The sequence below is a fragment of the Ovis canadensis genome, chromosome 9, assembly GCF_042477335.2.
Source record: "Ovis canadensis isolate MfBH-ARS-UI-01 breed Bighorn chromosome 9, ARS-UI_OviCan_v2, whole genome shotgun sequence".
Taxonomy (NCBI): domain Eukaryota; kingdom Metazoa; phylum Chordata; class Mammalia; order Artiodactyla; family Bovidae; genus Ovis; species Ovis canadensis.
The window spans coordinates 21,874,225-21,892,804 of record NC_091253.1 but is presented as its reverse complement, the minus strand read 5'-3'; positions in this window follow the sequence as shown (position 1 = coordinate 21,892,804).

Sequence of the window (18,580 nt, the reverse complement as noted above, 5' to 3'; positions counted from 1 at the left end):
TTCCAGGTTCCTATGCAATGTTGCTCTTTACATCATCAGACCTTGCTTCTATCACCAGTCACATCCACAGTTGGGTATTGTTTTTGCTTTGGCTCCATCCCTTCATTCTTTCTGGAGTTATTTCTCCACTGATCTCCAGTAGTGTGTTGGGCACCTACTGACCTGGGGAGTTCCTCTTTCAGTATCCTATCATTTTGCCTTTTCCTACTGTTCATGGGGTTCTCAAGGCAAGAATACTGAAGTGGTTTGCTATTCCCTTCTCCAGTGGACCACATTCTGTCAGAGCTGTCTACCATGACCTGCCCATCTTGGGTTGCCCCACGGGCATGGCTTAGTTTCATCGAGTTAGACAAGGCTGTGGTCCTAGTTTGATTAAATTGACTAGTTTTCTGTGATTATGGTTTTAGTGTGTCTGCCCTCTGATGCCCTCTTTCAACACCTACCATCTTGTGTTTCTCTTACGTTGGGGGTGGGGTATCTCTTCACAGCTGCTCCAGCAAAGTGCAGCCGCTGCTTCTTACCTTGGACATAGGGTATCTCCTCACCACTGCCCTGCCTGACCTTCATCGTGGGATAGCTTCTCTAGGCCCTCCTGTGATGAGCGGAAATTTTAATAAAGCAGAATAATTCAAATTTAATCTCCAGGGTCAAACACAAAATCCTCCCCTCAAATACTATGTAGCATCAACAGAATGGTGAGAGCCAACGGTTGCCAGTGTTACCCTAAGATGCATGGATGCGTTTTACTTTCTCAAGCGTATGGTGAAAAAATATACTAAAGTGTGAAAGTGTTAGTCGGTTAGTCATGTCCAACTCTTTGTGAGTTAATAATGGCATCTGTCCTGGATACACATTTTCACTTCCTGAACTCATTTTCCTCTTGTTTTTGTTTATGTCTCACTTGCAGCTCATTATCTCTCTCCATTTCCACTCTCACCTCATTTTTCTGACCTCTAAATGTTAGACATGTTTTAAGCCAAAGTTGTTCAATTGAAATTCTTTTCCACTTGTGAGAATTCAGCATTAGTGCTGTAGAAGCATTCACTACTTGCCTCTTGAAACACAAGCTAAATTGATAATCTGGTTGCATGTGATGCTGAAGGATAACCTTGGCGCTAGCATGCACATCAACCCAGTGGAAATGCTTTTCTTGTTGAGTTAATGTGGAACTCTAGCCCAGGCAATACTTTTTTTTCCCACTGTGAATATTGCAGACAGTGGCTCTCACTCTGTTGCACAAGATTGCTATTTTTGCTTCTTGTTATTTAACTTTTCTCCTCCTCTCTCTGACTTTGGGGTCCTGTCTATCCAACCACCCCCATGAAAGATATTATAAGTTAAAGCAAGAACAACTTCTGTGCTTTTGCTACATTACTCCCATTCCTTTCTCTCTGCCAAAACAGAGTGCAACTTCTCTTTGATTTCAAACCCAGATAAAATCTCCACCTGCAAGGAGAGGAGAGCAAAAATGAAGATACATATGATATCTATAGAGAGTATAGGCTAGTGTAGGCTAGAGCTCCTTTTTAAAATTGAAGATATAAATTGGGAGCTAGTGTTTGAAGGTGCGGAAGAAAGTAATTGTATTGTAAAAGTATTATTTATTGAATTTACAAACCATTCCATTTATATAACTTGACCAACTAGTCAGTGAAAGGAAACACTTTGAGATTATGAAAACTGGAGGAAGCAGACATCACACAGTTATTAAGTAAAAACTGTAGTGAAAACCCTTACCTAGAAGAAGTGCATCTACAAAGTTGTCCATTGAGAACCTGCTCACAAAAATTTAAATATGAATCAGCAGATAGGAATTCACAATAAGAAAATTATAGCTGGAAAGGATTATTGGTAAGAGTTGAACTCTGAAAGATATGTGGACATTTCTAAATACTTGTGTCAAGTATAGTTAAAATTTAATGAAAATGACTTTATTTGAAAGGGTCTATATTGTAAAAATCAATAAATTGTTGCCAGTCTAATACTTAGCAAATAATAGACACACTAGTGGAGGGGCATATGACAATAAACACTGAATCTTGTTCCAAAGGAAGATGAAAAATCATAGTTCTGTTTTAAGTATAAGAACTATTTGGCAAATGATTTGATACTTTATGAAAATGATAATGTGACTATTCACAAAATTAAAAGGAGGAGGTTTATCTTTATAGTCAGTGAAAGTGATTACAATAAACTGTAATATATCACCACAGAGGAGGAAAGGAAAATGTTAAAAGTTGACAAAACATAAAATTATAGTAACGAGAGGAACACAGATTATTGAAGTAAAATTAATGTTTTTCACATACTTTACAACTGGAGAATTATCATTGAAAGACAGGTGACATCTAATGACTCAGAAGTGAGTAGACAAATTTAGTCACGCAAATAAAAACCAAAAAAAAAAAACAAAAAACAATAATAATAAAAGTTCAGGGACATTCAATAACAATTGCAATAGCATTCAATACCAATAAAAACCGAAAAGAGAAAATTAGACTAGGCCATGTACTTATAAAAGCCACAAAACTGTTTAAATATATAACATAATGAATGTGTAAAGCAAAATCTGTTAGGAATTCAAGAGGAAATGGCTTGAAATACAAATGTAGTCTGGGAGTTTATTACCAATACTTTATCACTAAATTATGAAATAGCAAGTTGAAAAAATAAATAACCCAGAATATCTGGAAAATAGGATTGATAAAATACAATAAAAAGATATATGTCAAATTTTTTCTTATGTAGAATATAACTGATTTTCTAACATCAATGGAATATTTTATTTTTATATTTTGCCACCAAAAATATTTCAGTAAATTTTCCTATAAAACATACAATGGCTGGTGCACTGAGATGACCCAGAGGGATGGTATGGGGAGGGAGGAAGGAGCAGGGTTCAGGATGGGGAACACGTGTATACCTGTGGTGGAGTCATATTGATGTATGGCAAAACCAATACAATATTGTAAAGTAATTATCCTCCAATTAAAATAAATAAATTTATATTAAAAAACATACAATAGGTATTATTTGACGATACAACAGATCTAGCATAAATGAGAATTCTCAGAGAAAAAAATTAAGTAGCATATTTAAGAGAAGTGAAGTGAATGAAGTCACCCAGTTGTGTCGACTCTTTGCGACCCCATGGACTGTAGCCTACCAGGCTCCTCCCTCCATGGACTTCTCCAGGCAAGAGTACTGGAGTGGGTTGCCATTTCCTTCTCCAGGGCATCTTCCTGACCCAGGGATCAAACCCTGGTCTCCTGCATTCCAGGCAGACAGCAATTGTTTTTAAAGGAATTATGAAGAGTGAAGACTCAGGAGATTCAGGCTGAAGAGAAAAAGAAAGATATTTATTAAAATAAATAAATTTATATTTAAAAAAAGAGAAAAAAGAATGGTATTTACCAATATTTACAAATCTATGTCCACCTAATTGTGTTGAATGAACACTAGTATTGGTGGAGATGTGTCATGGGTCAATAAAGGGGAGAGAAGAGAAAGCAGGAGTGGTTCTGGGGTTAGGGGTATTGACCACTAAACTCTACTCTTATGCTCAGTTGTGTCTGACTCTGCAACCTCATGAATTATAGCCCACAAGTCTCCTCTGTCCGTGGAATTTTCCAGTAAAGAATAATGGAACAGGGACCCAAGTATTGAAAGCACATCTCTTGTACCTCCTGCATTGATAGGAAGATTCTTTTACCACTGTGCCACCTGGGAGGCCCATTGACCAGGAAACTGATGTTCAGAAGTGGCAGAAGTTGATGTCTAGTTCCCTAATGGCTCAGTGGTAAAGAATCTGCCTTACAATGCAGTCTTAGATGCAGGATCTATCTCTGGTCAGGTAGATACCCTGCAAGGGGAAATGGCAACCAATTCCAATATTCTTGCTTGGGAATTCCCGTGGACAGAGGAGCCTGGTGGGCTACAGTCCTTCAGGTCACAAAAGAGTCAGACACAACTTAAGAGACTCGACAACTACAACAAGAACGTTCTTTCATAGTTTCCTCTCTTACTTGAAGAATATCACATGTTTCTGCTCTAAAGCATATGCTACATTCTCTTGAGAGTAATTAATATAGTCCCAACCTCACAACTGGATAGAATTGTAAAACTAAATTAGTATTAGCTGTTCTGGTTAAAACAGGAAGGTCAGAATTATATGATTATGTTTTATCACTTCTCAATGAGACTTGACATTTCCTTTACTACAAATAAAGAATAACATCACAAAAAATATAAAATGGAGATCAGTGGGTGGGGAAGTTCAGAAATGCTTCAGAGACAAACCAGAGGGAGGGCTGCTAGTCAGTTTAACAGAGCTGGAGGCACTTCACCCTGAAGTTCTTATGGAGAGGGTCTACTCTGCAGAACTCTGGAATGAGACAGGTTAAACTGTACAGAGAACCAACAGAATACAGAAGTAAAACCAGAAGTGGTAGAGTGAAGACATGCGCCCTCTTCCCCACCTGGTGCAGCCAAGTGCATCCATATGCCCAGTGGTTATCAGATTTTTTTTCTGTATAAAATTACAAGCCTAAAATTAAGTCTGAGGGTAGAATAAATGTTATATACGGATGTGACAAGGCTTTCTTCACATCTTTTGATTCAGAAACGCTGACATATAAGATACTTTAGGAAAATGCAATAAAACAAGAAAGAGGAAATGGGACATCCAGAAATCATTTGACCTAACAGTAGATCTGCCCGTAGATTTTTGAAAAGCAACAAGCAGATAATAAAAAGGTCATTGCAGATTTTCTTTTTTTAACATAGATATCTGCAATCTTTTATTGTAAACAATTTTTATACAGATATATATTATATTACAGCTATCTTTCTTTTTAGACACATTCCCCTTATCACATTTTCCCCAGTAAATAATTTCCCTGTTTTTTTGGTGTTTGTTTGTTTTCTTTTTTTAAAAATTTGCATAGTTTTCAATATGCCTCTCCTTTGTTTTCTTTAAATGTTTGATCAGATCTACCACCTTACAACTTAGTGGTGAAATTTCTCCACTTTTTCTTGTTTTATTGCATCCCCACCCAGAAAACTCAGAAATCAGGGATAATTTTGGAAATGACCAAATGAATACAGCAATAAACATTTATTATTTAGAAGTATAAAAGTAGGAATATGCATTAAACTTCAAACAGTTTTAAAGTAATTATCTCTAAAATATGTGGGCCTTGAAAAGAGGATGAGTGTCTTTCTTTTCCTATTTAATTTTTAATTAGTTTTTTGATTACTTTGATGCAAAAATAATCAAGTGCAAAAATTCATTAAACTTAATAGTGGAAAAGAACAAAAATAAGGCTAAGCTACATGTGACAAAAAGTGGCACCTTGATGAAGAAAGGAAGGATTCTGTGTGGTGATGGCCAAAACTACCCTATGTGTGCACCTATGGCATCTGATGGTAGCCCTTGATTGGGGTTGGAGCACAATGTGGATAAAGATTTTGTCAATAAAATTCTGGATAAATTAAATTCAAATGAGAACATAGGACTTATATCTCCTAACACAGTAAATAAGATTTCAATAAGGTCAGTGCTTCCCTGTATTTTCAGCTCTGTTTTTCATGATGGTACCAAAAATAATAAACTTCTTATTCAAAATGCATCTACAAAACTCAGACATAAGGCATCACTGGCTATGTTTATTAAGACTAAACATCATTACAGTTTACTTTCTCTCTTTACTATCAGGTATGTGTTACATATGTCACAGTACTTTCTGATATTTTAGGTTTGAATCTGGGGCCACTTTGGAGACTAGAATGTCTGTTCATGATCATTAAAGGAAAGATTACTGGGAAGAGTTCAGATACTCCACTATTTTAAGTTGCAAGGTATAAAAAAGAAAAGGGCCCATTTTGAAAGTATGTTTAGCCATTAATAAAAACTAATAATGACTTTGCAGTTTTCTTCAAATCATAAGGCATAAATCCAGATTTTTTAAATGTTGCTTTAGTATCTGATAAAGAGGAGCCTTCAAGTACTCAGGCAAATAGTAACTGTTGATAGTTCCTTTGCAAAAAAAAAGTTATTTGATTATACTAGTATTGTCTTTCTCTTAAATATTCAAATGAAGCAAGCTAAGATTTTAGAATTGGTAGACACTGTCATAATGAGTTTTTCTTTTCAACATACATGCTAGTAAAAAATTGAGCTTAAAGCATAAAAGGTTACTTTCAGCAAAGCTGCTCATGTGCTAATCCAAGAGCAGTTGCTCTCCCCTTGGAAAAAATCCTAGAACACAGAAGTAGATGCAGATTTTTTGGCCACCTCACACATGAATTTTTTCAGAGTAGTGGCAGAAATAAATGGTTTCCTTAAATAAAACACTCCAGGAACAGAAGAAATCAGAGTCTGGCTCAGTTCCTAGAATTTGTGCTTTTGCTCGTGTGATCATTCCTTAGCAAGTGCTTTCAAAGTTAAATCATTTTTCCTACTTTTATAATCAAAAGGAATAAGAACATAAACTTGGATATGAAATTCTGATGCTTAAAGTAATTCCCATTCTGGGTTGAACAAATCTTCATTCTTTGAATTGTAGTTCATAGCAACTGAACTTGCACTAAATTGACAAGAGTGACAGTGAATCACTCAACTTCTGAGCTTATTTAAATTATTTCACATTTTAGATACATGAGTGGATTTCTCTGTGAGTTCTTTATAATCTGCATTTTTTCCCTTATAGTTATTCCTTTATTCTGCCATCTATAGCTTCATTCATTCATCTATTTACCAAAGCTTATAGGATATTTAATTCCTTCAAATGCCAGAGTTAAGTGCTATGAGAGGTTGCTTCTATTTTAATTTCTGTCTAATTGTGTTGAACGTTTTTGAGACACTATTGATATACAGATATATCTTGGTAATGTTTTCTAAATCATACCCAGGTATCTATTTTCCAAATCTTATCTGGCCTAAAATGGCTGTTACCAAGTAAAAGATTATGGTAGGTAAGGAAAAAAAAAATAGCATAGTGATAATGGCTAGCAGTTATTAAGTGATTACTAAAGGCTTTAATCTGTTCTAGATTTTTGATCCTCAATGCACCCAGTAAAAGTTTAGAAGCTATGGAACTTGCTCTAAATTTCATAGTCAGTGATGACAGCTGTAGTAGAACTCTGGCTGTCTAACTCAGAAATTCAGTCTTCTCAACCACAGCTAGGATTAACACATACACTGCTACTGCTGCTGCTGCTAAGTTGCTTCAGTCGTGTCCGACTCTGTGCGACCCCATAGACACCCTCCTACCAGGCTCCCCCATCCCTGGGATTCTCCAGGAAAGAACACTGGAGTGGGTTGCCATTTCCTTCTCTAATGCAAGAAAATGAAAAGTGAAAGTGAAGTCGCTCAGTCGTGTCCGACTCTTAGCGACCCCATGGACTGCAGCCTACCAGGCCCCTCCTTCCATGGGATTTTCTAGGCAAGAGTACTGGAGTGAGGTGCCGTTGCCTTCTCCAACATATACACTACCATATATAAAATAGGTAATCAACAAGGACCTACTGTATAGCACAGAGAAGTCTGTTCAATATCTTGCAGTAGTCTATAAAGAAAGAAAATCTTGACTGAATCACTGTTCTTTACACTTGAAACTGGCATGACATTGTCATCAACCAACTATAATTCAGTTAAAAAGAAAAACCACATTGTATATGCCCAAGATAAGAGTGATATGGTGGTAACTGAATGGTCTTGCCATTTCATGTTCCTGGACACGGTAGTAGCACAACTGGAACTGGATCCAATGAAAATTTGTATGTGTGTGTAAGTCACTCAGTGTGTCTGACTGTTTCGAATCCCACTGACTGTAGCCCACCAGGCTCCTCTGTCCATGGGATTCTCCAGGCAAGGATACTGGAGAGGGTTTCCATTTCCTTCTCCAGGGGTTCTTCCTGATCCAGGGATTGGAAAGTTGTATACATGTGTGCTAAGTTGCTTTAGTTCTGTTTGACACTTTGCGACTCTAAGGATGATAGCCCACCAGGCTCCTCTGTCCATGGGATTCTCCAGGTAAGAATACTGGAGTGGGTTGCTGTGCACTCCTCCAAGTGATCTTCCCAACCTAGGGGTGGAATCTACATTTCTTATATCTCCTGCATTGGCAGGCAGTTTCTTTACCATTAGTACCTCTTGGGAAGCCTGAAAAGTTGTATACATGTATGTATAATTTTAAGATGATCAGTAGTAAAAATAATTAGAAATATTTGCTGAGCATCTTCTGCTTGCAAAGCACTTTCAGTACCTTTTACGATATGAAGCATGACCCTCTGCTGCAGGAAGTATTACTTTTTTGCATTTGGCAAGTGAGGGAGGTGAGGTTCTGAGTTGTTCAATAAAAAGCAACCACTCACTATCATTGGCAATGACAGTATTTGCCTCTAAGTTTCTTGTTTCTGGAAACCTGCTTTAACTGGTAGAACATTAAACTTTTTCTTCAATAACAAGAAAAGTAAAACTATCCTTGCTTGATAAAAATGAACTGTTGAGGTAATTTTTGTTGTTGTTGAACTAAATTGCATTGACTAATGACAATTTTCACACAATTAAAAATATAATGTTTATTAACGTTGCTTTTTTAGGGTTGAGTTATCCCTTAACTCTTATTTCAGAAAGATGAAGAAAATAATTCTGGTTTTCAACTCTAGCCAAAAACACATTCTAACTTGTACTGATGCTATTCCAAAAAAGCACTAATCACATACAATACTTAAAATATATATATTTTATGTTTATATGTTTTTGAGCAGTGATAGAAACAGTTCCAGGGGATACAGGGAAGACATAGGACAGGCATGATAGCTCCCCTACCCATGTTGTCCCCTTGCTCCCAATCTAAGTCCCAGCTCGGGGAGAGGCACCTTTACTTCATACTGTAAATTTTCATATCCACATAAAATCCTACTTATAAAAATATCTTTATTTAGTTGTGGCATAATTTTTCCAATTATTCATAACTGAGTCCACAGTACAATTGAATATATATTGAGATGTGTGCTTTAAGAAGCTTTAGGAAATTTTTACCTTTTTATTTTTTAACCTGCACCCCTGTGCTATTTCTTCCTTACGGGCTAAAAAGCACTAAGTGAGCTTCTTCCTGTCTTTGAGTCTGAAGAAGTCCTAGATTCTACCTTCTGTGTGATCTAATGAGTAAAGCCAGGTAAAGCCAGATGTTGCATGAGGCCTGTTGACTTAAGGCCATGTGTGCACATAACCACCTGCATCACCTAGGCCTTGGCCACATGATGAAAGCACAGGCCCTGCAGGGGGACTGAAATTAATTTTCTGTTACTTCATCTGAATAAAGGATAGAAATGGAAAGAAATTGTAGAAAATAAGATCATATGTCTTGCATACATATTATTGACTAAGATTTTATATACTACAACTGAAAAAGATGCCTAGTGTTGCTGGTGGTGGGGAGAGAGGGAGGAGGTCTCTAATGTGGAGAATGGAGGAAGTTTCACCAAATTCACGTTCCCGTCATATTCTTCCAAGTTAACCTCATTTGAGGTCTGGTGACATAGCCCTGAAACAAGGAAGACCTGCAGTGGTGCTAAGGATAAGCCATGAGCAATGATCTGGTCCCAGGGCCAGCAGCTTGACTGCTACAGAAATGGCCACGTAAATAGTGTGGGATCCCAGGTATCACTTGACCTGGGAAAAGGCAAGATTGGTCACAACAATCCAGTCTGTGATGTGATTTGAACCTTCTATAGTATTCCCCTCTCATTCATTGAAAACCTTCCTAGTCAGTTCTTCACGAGTCCTTTTCTCTGGGTTGTTATATCACAAGTGCTCCTGTTGACAGGAGGGTAAGTGGGGAGGTTGTTATTTCTCATCAGTTTATCTTATAGACTCAAGCAGAAATATGTATTATTTTCTTCAGAAGTTTTTAAATAAATATCATTTTCAAGCCAGGTCATACTGGCTATAAATTTATCTTGATTCATGAAGCATTTAATGATAATTCACTTTCTAAATTCTAAACATAATCAATGTGCTATTTACTGATCAAAGAAATTAAAAATACACAAGCTAACAGTTTGGCTTCTTTTTTCCCCAATCTAGGATTAAAAAAATAAAAAAGCTCATTCTTTTTAATGATTGCTTGAAAAGTGCTCATTAGAGTTTTGAAATAACTCAAGAAGTATGCGTATATGTGTGCATAAGTGGTTCTCAGTGGAGATATGTGATTTGTCCTCACTTGTCCCCAGAAATATTTGGCAATGCCTGGAGATATTTTTGGTCCTTACAACTGAGGGAAGACATAGTTGGCCAGGTTGCCATTAAGTATCCTTGTTGTGAGGATAGCACCTCAAAACAAGTAATTATTTAACCCCCAAAATCAACACCGCTGAGGTTGAGAAATTCAACTATAGCTCAAGGACAGACTTTTCCAATTAAATTGGAGATTAAATTGGGTGCCCACTGAAGGGAAGACTTCATGTTACCTGAACCCAACATCCTTGTTTTGGGAACAGTCACTCAAACAGCTTCCTTCAGTTAGACAAAAATAGCATGAGCATCTGTGCATTGTGACAAAGGTTTGAACAGGTCTATCCCTCTCAGAGCACACAAACACCTCTGTTATTTATTTGGTAAGTGTCCTGGTAGAGGGATCATCCTGCTGAGGAAGCAGACTACCCTCCCCTTTGTCCCTAGGGCCTCAGGAACTCAATAAGGGCAGAGTTGAGCCTCAGGGAGCACACACTGCCCTTATCACCCTGAACAGTTGATAGAGAGCAAATGTTTTCTTAGTGTTGTCATTGATCCCTTCTTTGCTTTTTATTTTTTTTTAAAGTCTCAGGAGCTAATTTCACATGATGATTATGATCACACTGGTGCAATGAAACTTATTAACAAATTTCTTCTTAATTAGTCTTACAATGATGGGGCAAAAGGTTAATTATTATGAATATAATATCTCCATTCACCTTGTGTCACTATTTGGTTTAATATTCCTGTCACCTCACAAGTAGATCAGAGAGTACCCATTACTTTTATTTGCAGTGTAGATTTTTTTCCTCCAGAATAACAAGGTGCATAATAGACAGCACATTTTACATTTGGTAGAACAGATAACATTTTATAATTGCCTTCTAAAATGTAATGCTTTGCTTCTAGAACTATAGGCATATGAAATGCTTTCTTTTCTTTCAATCTTCTGAGGATAATTTGGTTCTGACCATGTAGAATGCCTATTTTAAAATATTTTGTTCATTCATTCAACCAATCAATCATTCAGTAAACATTAATTATTCTTTGAAGCAACTGGTTAGATCCTGAGAATGTAGAAATTAATAAGCAAAGTACCCATTCTCCAAATGCTGTGTTTAATTTTAGAATATTTACTCTGCATGGATTAATTATTAATGGTATAAAGTTTGCTTGGAAAGGAAGCCAATCCAATTGTATAACTATTTTAATTTCATGTAGATTGTCATATGCTGTATATAACAATTTGAAGCCATCAAATCCAGAAAATTAAGCAATTTCACTTCTTGGTTGTAAAATCAATGTCCATTCCAAATTCAGACAGATAACCATTTTAACTGGAAGGTTAGGCATACGTTACACAATATTTCTAATTAGTCTTAGGTATTGACAGTAATGTGAGAGGTAGAATTTCCTAAAATAACAGAATTGTCATGTCTCTTGGGTGGTATCTTTGGTGACTCAGCTGGTAAAGAATCCACCCGCAATGCAGGAGACCTGGGTTCAATCCCTGGGTTCAGAAGATTCCCTGGAGAAGGGAAAGGCTACCCACTACAATATTCTGGCCTGGAGAATTTCATGGACTGTATAGTTCATGGGGTCACAGAGTTGGATGCAACTGAGCGAATTTCACTTCACTTCACTTCACTTGGATGGTATGGTAATCCCCACGGAGATGTTGGCTGGGTTTAATAAGGGTGCTAAGAAATCAGACTCTTTAGGGCCACCAGTGGGGTCACTAGTGACAGACTTTGTGTAGTTCTGAGCAGATTGTGCTATTTAATTTACTTTCAAATATACCTCACATGAAGATAATTACTTTGGATAATTTCAAGTATAATAATTTTATGGAATAATCTATTTCAGTACTTGACTTTCCACTCTGAATTCTTTTTAAATGCTATCCTAAAACTTTACAGCCATTTTAATAAATTTAAGTTTCTACTTTAGTAACAGGCTTTTTCAGTAATAACTCTTCAATTGTGAAATATCACAAAGTAAAGTTTGACTCAAAGTGAAGGGAAGTTTATGAATTCATCTCTCTAAAATAACCACAGTAAAAATGGCTTAGCTAAAGCAACTCTTTTTCCACATTTTTGGCAGTTTACAGCCTAAATACAGACAGATAAAAACACATCCAAAAAACAGCATAAGCATCTGTTACAAAGTTTGAAAACATGAATTGTTTAAGGTTATTTTTAAAAGTAAGACTCAAAATATCAATAATATCATTATTGATATTTTATTAAATGTCTATAAAGTAGCAGGTTGTTACCCACATTAATGTAAACAATGTATGTAACTCTAGAGAAAAAATCTGGCAGTGAATCTAGGTAGTTGGAAGGCCCAGAGGCACTAGGTAACTAGGACTTCTCATTTTTATGGCTGCTCCAAACTATCTCTGTTCATTCTAAACACTGGTTCTTTTTAGGACAACAGACAGGGCTCACTCTAAGATTTCCTTCTTTCCCTTGGAATTTTTTTTCTTCAGCAACTGGCCATCTTTGAGATCTGAAATCAAGTTTTATTCCTGCCTCTCATTAATTATTTAATGTGTGTTAGTCAGTCAGTCGTGTCCAACTCTCTGTGATCCCATGGACTGCAGCCCGCCAGTCTCCTCTGTCCATGGAATTCTCCAGGCAATAATACTGGAGTGGGTTGCCATTTCCTTCTCCAATAATTATTTAATACTTATTTATTAATGGACTACTCATTTGGGCTTCCCTGGTGGCTCAGGCAATAAAGAATCTGCTTGCAATGCAGGGGACCTGGGTTCAGTCCCTGACTAGGGCAGAGAATGGCTATCCACTCTAGTATTCTTGCCTGGAGAATTCCACAAACAGAGGAGCCTGGCGGGGGCTGGGGGGGTGGGGGTGGGGCTACCATCCATGGATGGGGTCACAAAGAATCTGACATGCTTGTGAAACTTTCGCTTTCATGTTCCAGTTACTATGCTAGGTATGCGTTCAACAACCACAAGGTAGGCAAAATCCCTGAACCCTTGAACCTCACATTCTAGTTAGAAATACAGAACACCAAGGAGTAAAACAAGTGGCAAACAATAAAAATGGAGGCCAGGACAAGCAATACTTGAGTGGAAAGGCTTTAGACAGTTTAGGATGGTTTGCCTTAAGGACTGACTGAGCAATGAGATGAAAGAGACTTAGGAGAAGTATGAAAACCGGGAGGAGGAGGAGAGGTCTTAAAGTAGAAAGGATTCTAAAGTCTGGGGAGTGACAGGATGTCAGTTGAATGGACACTGCCTGGCATCAAGTAAGCAGAGGAACTTGGAAAGGAACCCAGTTGTGCAGGACTTTTTGGCAGAGCAAAGAGTCTGTACTTTATTCTCAGCATAAGGATGAACCACTGAAGAAACTTCAAATAGAAGTGACTGGATATGTTATACTTTAATTCATCTGGCCAAAGCATGATGGCTGTTTAGAATCAGGTAAAGGAGAACCTCCCTTATGGTAGAAAGCAAAGAACTAAAGAGCCTCTTAATGAAAGTGAAAGAGGAGAGTGAAAGTACACCCATGGCTGATTCATGTCAATGTATGGCAAAACCAATGTAGTATTGTAAAACAAAATAAAGTAAAAATAAAAATTCAAAAAAAAATCAAAAAAGAAAAAACTCAACATTCAGAAAACTAAGATCATGGCACCTGGTCCCAGCACTTCATGGCAAATATATAGGGAAACAGGGACAGATTTTATTTTTTTGGACTCCAAAATCACTGCAGATGGTGACTGCAGCCATGAAATTAAAGGACGGTTGCTCAATGGAAGAAAAGTTATGACCAACCTAGATAGCATATTAAAAAGCAGAGACATTGCTTTGCCAACAAAGGTCTGCCTAATTAAAGCTATGGTTTTCCCAGTAGTCATGTATGGATGTGAAAGTTGGAATATAAACAAAACTAAGTGCTGAAGAATTGATGCTTTTGAACTGCGATGTTGGAGAAGACTCTTGAGAGTCCCTTGGGCTGCAAGAAGATCCAACCAGTCCATCCTGAAGGAAATCAGTCCTGAATATTCATTGGAAGGATTGATGCTGAAGTTGAAACTCCAATACTTTGGCCACCTGATGCGAAAAACTGACTCATTTGAAAAGATCATGATACTAGGAAAGATTGAAGGCAGGAGGAGAAAGGGAAGACAGAGGATGAGATGGTTGGATGGCATCACCGACTCAATGCACATGAGTTTGAGTAAACTCTGGGCGTTGGTGATGGACGGGGAGGCCTGTCGTGCCACAGTCCATGGGGTCGCAAAGAGTCAGAAACGACCGAACGACTGAACTGAACGGTAATGAATGGAGAACTATAACAGTACATGTAAGAAAATGACAGAGACCTGGGCCAGGATATTTTTTGAGACGAAAGAGAGAAATGGGCAGATGGAAGATGAAATTTCAGAAGGGGCTTTCTGATAAAGCTTGGAGGTAAAAAATAAACAATGGGAGAAATAAAATGTGAGTCTAAGTACAGAAGAAAATGGGAGTTATTTGCTGAGATAGAAAAGCTGTGGAAAGAAAAAGAAAAGCTGTGGGAAGATGAGGGGAATGGACAAGGGGATGTTTTGGAGAGGTAAATCACAAGGAGCTCTATTTTAGAAGCATTAAGTTTAAGATACAGATGAGACTTACAAGAGGAGGTGTTGTATGAGTCTGGTGCATTAAAAATAAGAGACATTACTTGGCCAACTCTCACATCCATACATGACTACTGAAAGGAAGAAAGTTAATGAAGAAAAGATTACAAAGGAAGGAGTTGATCTTAGACAGAAGTGGATCAAGTCCTCTAAGTAGCAAGAGGGACACTCTATTTCTTTTAAGTCCCTTCCTTCTGACTTAGCATTCTATCATAAACTCTCCCTGATTTACCATCAGCCACTTATCCTGCCAGGGCTCTCACAGTTAACAAGTTTTCCACCAAGCTTAATTATTCAGGTTTTCTTGTTTATTGATGATTTTGACAATTGCTCTCCCTATTTCATTCCGTTGTGGTCAGTTTTATAAGATTATTTCATATAGTATCTCCACAGTTCAGACTAATTCAGTTCAGTCACTCAGTCATGTCCGACTCTTTGTGATGCCATGGACTACAGCACACCAGGCCTCCTGTTCATAACCAACTCTCAGAGTTTATTCAAATTAATCTTGATTGAGTCAGTGATACTATCCAAACATTTTATCCTCTGTCGTCCCCTTCTTCTGCAGCATTCTATCTTTTCCAGCATCAGGGTCTTTTAAAGTGAGTAAACACTTTGCATCAGTGGCCAAGTATTGTAATTTCAGCTTCAAAATTGGTCCTTTCAATGAACACTCCAGGACTGATTTCCTTTAGAATGGAATAGTTTGATCTCCTTGCAGTCCAAAGGACTATCAGGAGTCTTCTGCAACATCACAGTTCAAAAGCATCAATATTCAACACTCACCTTTCTTTATAGTCCAACACTCACATCCATACATTACCACTGGAAAAAACATAGCTTTGACTGGAGGGACCATTGTTGGCAAAGTAATGTCTCTGCTTTTCAATATGCTATCTAGGTTGGTCATAACTTTCCTTCCAAGGAGTAAGCGTCTTTTAATTTCATGGTTGCAATCACCATCTGCAGTGATTTTGAAGCCCCCTAAAATAAAGTCTGACAGTTTCCACTGTTTCCCCATCTATTTGTCATGAAGTGATCGGACTGGATGACACGATCTTAGTTTTCTGAATGTTGAGTTTTAAGCCAACTTTTTCACTCTCCTCTTTCACTTTCATCATGACGCTCTTTAATTCTTCATTGCTTTCTGCCATAAGGATGGTGTCATTTGCATATCTGAGGTTATTGATATTTCTGCTAGAAAACCTGATTCCAATTTGCTCTTCATCCAGCCCAGTGTTTCTCATGATGTACTCTGCATACAAGTTAAACAAGCAGGGTGACAATAAAACTGACATACTTCTTTTTCTATTTGGCACCGGTCTGTTGTTCCATGTCCAGTTCTAACTGTTGCATAACAAACCTTCGTACAGATGTCTCAAGAGGCAGGTCAGGTGATCTGGTATTCCCAACATTTTTCATAATTTTCCACAGGTTTGTTTGTTTGTTTGTTTTCATCCACATAGTCAAAGGCTTTGGCACAGTCAATAAAGCAGAAACAAATGTCTTTCTAGAACTCTCTTGCTTTTTCGATGATCCAGCGGATGTTGGCAATTTGATCTCTGGTTTCTCTGACTTTTCTAAATCCAGCTTGAACATCTGGAAGTTCACAGTTCACGTATTGTTGAAACCTGGTTTGGAGAATTTTGAGCATCACTTTACTAACTTGTGAGATGAATGCAATTGTGCAGTAGTTTGAACATTCTTTGGCATTGCCTTTCTTAGCGATTGTAATGAAAATTGAAGTTTTCCCGTCCTGTGGCTGTTGCTGAGTTTTCCAAATTTGTTGGCATGTTGAGTGCAGCTCTTTCACAGCATCATCTTTTAAGATTTGAAATAGATCAAATGGAATTCCATCACCTCCACTAGCTTTGTTCATAGAGATGCTTCCTAAGGCCCACTTAACTTCACTTCCCAGGATGTATGACTCTGGGTGAGTGATCACACTGTTGTGATAATCTGGGTCATGAAGATCTTTTTTTTTTTTTTTTTGTACTGTTCTGTGTATTCTTGTCAACTCTTCTTAATGTCTTTTGCCTCTGTTAAATCCGTACAACTTCTGTCCTTTATTGAGCCCATTTTTGCATGAAATGTTACCTTGGTATCTCTAATGTTCTTGAAGAGATCTTTAGTCTTTCCCATTCTCTTGTCCTTTATTTCTTTGTGTTGATCACTGAGGAAGGCTTTCTTATCTCTCCTTGCTATTCTTTGAAACTCTGCATTCAAATAGGTATATCTTTCCTTTTGTCCTTTGGCTTTCACTTCTCTTCTTTTCACAGATCTTTGTAAGGCCTCCTCAGACAGACATTTTGCTTTTGTGCATTTCTTTTTCTTGGGGATGATCTTGCTTCCTGTTTCCTGTACAATGTCACAAACCTCTGGCCATAGTACCTCATACACTGTATATGATTTAGTGCCTTAAATCTATTTCTCACTTTCACTACATAATCATAAGGGATTTGATTTAGGTCATAACTGAATGGTCTAGTGGGTTTCCCTACTTTCTTCAATTTCAGTCTGATTTTAGCAATAAGGATTTCATGATCTGAGCCACAGTCAGCTCCTGGTCTTGTTTGTGCTGACTGTATAGAGCGTCTCTATCTTTGGCTGCAAAGAATATAATCAATTTGATTTTGGCCTTGACCATTTGGCGATGTCCATGTATAGAGTCTTCTTTTGTATTGTTGGAAGAGGATGCTTGCTATGACCAGTGTGTTCTCTTGGCAAAATTCTATTAGACCTTTCCCTGCTTCATTCTGTACTCCAAGGCCAAATTTGCCTGTTACTCCAGATGTTTCTTGACTTCCTACTTTTGCATTCCAGTCCTCTATAGTGAAAAGGACATATGTTTTGGTGTTAGCTCTAAAAGGTCTTATAGGTCATCATAGAACCATTCAGTTTCAGCTTCTTCAGCATTACTTGTCAGGGCAAAGGCTTGGATTACCACAATATTGAATGGTTTGCCTTGGAAACAAACAGAGATCATTCTGTCGTTTTTGAGATTACACCCAACTACTGCATTTTGGACTCCTTTGTTGACTGTGATGGCTATTCCATTTCTTCTAAGGAATTCTTGCCCTCAATAGTAGATATAACGGTCATCTAAGTTAAATTCACCCATTCCATTCCATTTTAGTTCACTGATTTCTAGAATGTCGACATTCACTCTTGCCATCTCCATTTGACCACTTCCAATTTGCCTTGATTCATGGACCTAACAATCCATGTTCTTATGCAATATTGCTCTTTATAATTTGTACCTTGCTTCCATCACCAGTCATATCCACAACTGGGTGTTGTTCTTGCTTTTGTTCCATCTCTCCATTCTTTCTGGGGTTATTTCTCCACTGATCTGCAGTAGTGTATTGAGCACCTACTAACCTGAGCTGTTCATCTTTCTATGTCATATCTTTTTGCCTTTTCAGATTGTTCATAGGGTTCTCAAGGCAAGAATACTGAAAGTTAAGTCACTCAGTCATGTCCGACTCTTTGCAATCCCATGGACTGTAGCCCACCAGACTTCTCCATCCATGGGATTCTCCAGGCAAGAGTACTAGAGTGGGTTGCTATTTCCTTCTCCAGGGGATCTTCCCAACCCAGGGATCAAACCCAGGTCTATTCCCTTCTCCAGTGGACCACATTTTGTCAGAAGTCTCCCCATGACCCATCCATCTTGGGTGGCCCTACACA